The 2,500-nt window shown below is 42.5% G+C and overlaps 1 protein-coding gene across 1 annotated transcript in view; it reads right to left on the bottom strand.

Moving 5' to 3' along the window:
• mad1l1 (mitotic arrest deficient 1 like 1) overlaps positions 1 to 2,500 on the bottom strand; it is a 45,740-nt gene that overhangs the window by 42,307 nt on the left and 933 nt on the right. The gene's annotated exons all lie outside the window — the stretch shown is intronic.

A 2,500-nucleotide genomic window follows, 5' to 3' on the forward strand; every position in this document is an offset into this window, starting at 1 on the left:
CCTAAAGACAACACCAACAGTCTTCACACTACCTGAAGATAACACCAACAGACTTCACACTACCTAAAGACAACACCAACAGAGTTCACACTACCTAAAGACAACACCAACACTCTTCACACTACCTAAAGACAACAACAACAGAGTTCACACTCTTCACACTACCTAAAGACAACAACAACATACTTCATACTCCCTGCAGATAACAACAGACTTCACACTACCTAAAGACAACAACAAATTTCACACTATCTTAAGACAGCAACAACACACTTCACACTGCCTAAAGACAACAACAAATTTCACACTATCTTAAGACAGCAACAACACACTTCACACTGCCTAAAGACAACTACAGACTTCAGGCTACCTACAGATAACACCAACAGACTTCACACTACCTAAAGACAACAACTACAGACTTCACACTACCTTATCAGGGTTTCCGCTACGTTCATTTCCGCGTGGCGGGCCGCCGCACCTTCGTCATTCCCCGCCACGCATCGGAAAAAATCGGAGCCCTGTTTTTTGGTGTGTTATTTGCCACATCAAAGGATTCGTCTGCCTTTCCCGCACTTGATCAGCGTTCCACGGCATCCACGGCTTACCACAGCCGGTTTACATACTCCCCCCGCCCCCTCTCTCGTTTCTGACACACTGGCCCTCAAACTAGAAACCGAACAACTGGATCAGAGGTACGTGACGTTGAATTAATTTTATTTTACATGTGAGAACAAGTTGCTGAACATTGTGCAGGGGTTACATCGTAGGCCTAATATGTTGTAGACGTAGACGGCTGGTTTCTCACATTGCGTCTATTTCGGGAGGCTAAATGTAAATAAGCTTCAGTAACGGTCATTTCTAAACGCACAGCTGTGTGTGGTCCCTCAATGAGCCCTGCACTTGTAGCGGATGACAACAGAGCAAAGTTTGCTAAAGGTAGCAAGTCCGAGGCCTGCGTGGTTTTAAAATAGGCGGACACCTTCGCAGAGCTCATAGATCTATTAGTTAGGCTAAGGACAAGCCGACCAACTTAGCGATTTCGTTCGTAATAAATACAAGAACAGTTAAACAAGTAGCCTAATAGCTAGTAATTCCCGCCGGAGTTTTCGAATCCAAAATGTCAACGCGTCCTCTTCAAAGATAATAATTCTAATGCATTTAGATCGTCTCACTCTGTCCTCTTTTTCAGATGAGTTAGTTTTGTGTTGCACATTTTTAAGTTTATCTAATCAAAAAATAAAAAAGTTTCATTTTAAAGAAAAAACACACTTTTTGCAACCCAACGCTGTTTTAAGTTCTGCATTTCTGAGTAACAGGTGTAAATAAAGAGAATTAACTGGAAACATTTGTAGTTGTGTTTATATTGTGATCTCATTGGTGTAAATTATTACAGGGGGTCGCCATGGTTGGTGGGGTCCTGCCACCCAGGGCCGGCGCCACGGGGCCCTGGATCTATTCTTGAAAAGGCCAGCTGCACTTATTTTTACATCAGTGAAGTTTTGCCAAATAGGTAGCTCATGAGGACCCATACTTTGTACACCTTTAAGGACCTGAAATAATGACATTGTCCCGTATTTAGAAACAAAAGTACAGTTCTGTATTGAGCTGAAACTGGGCCCACAATTTGGTTAAAATGCAGGAAATTGCGTCTAAGAAATACAAAATTTTCGGGGGGGGGGGGGGGGGCCCCAGACCCCCCGCTGAGGTGCCACCGCACCTTACAGGAAATCCTGGGGGAAACCCTGCTTATGATAACACCAACAGACTTCACACTACCTTATGATAACACCAACATACTTTACACTACCTAAAGACAACACCAACAGACTTCACACTACCTAAAGACAACACCAACAGACTTCAGTTCACACTACCTAAAGACAACAACAGACTTCACACTACCTAAAGACAACAACAACAGAGTTCACACTCTTCACACTACCTAAATATAACACCAACAGAGTTTACACTACCTAAAGACAACACCAACAGAGTTCACACTACCTGAAGACAACACCAACAGACTTCACACTACCTAAAGACAACACCAACAGACTTCACACTACCTAAAGACAACAACAACAGACTTCAGTTCACACTACCTAAAGACAACAACAGACTTCACACTACCTAAAGATAACACCAACAGACTTCACACTACCTAAAGACAACATCAACAGACTTCACACTACCTAAAGACAACATCAACAGACTTCACACTACCTAAAGATAACACCAACAGACTTCACACTACCTAAAGACAACATCAACAGACTTCACACTACCTAAAGATAACACCAACAGACTTCACACTACCTACAGACAATAACAGACTTCACACTACCTAAAGATAACACCAACAGACTGCACACTACCTAAAGACAACATCAACAGACTTCACACTACCTAAAGATAACACCAACAGACTTCACACTACCTAAAGATAACACCAACAGACTTCACACTACCTAAAGACAGCAACAACAGACTTCACACT

Source organism: Sprattus sprattus, assembly GCF_963457725.1.
Source record: "Sprattus sprattus genome assembly, chromosome: 1".
Taxonomy (NCBI): domain Eukaryota; kingdom Metazoa; phylum Chordata; class Actinopteri; order Clupeiformes; family Clupeidae; genus Sprattus; species Sprattus sprattus.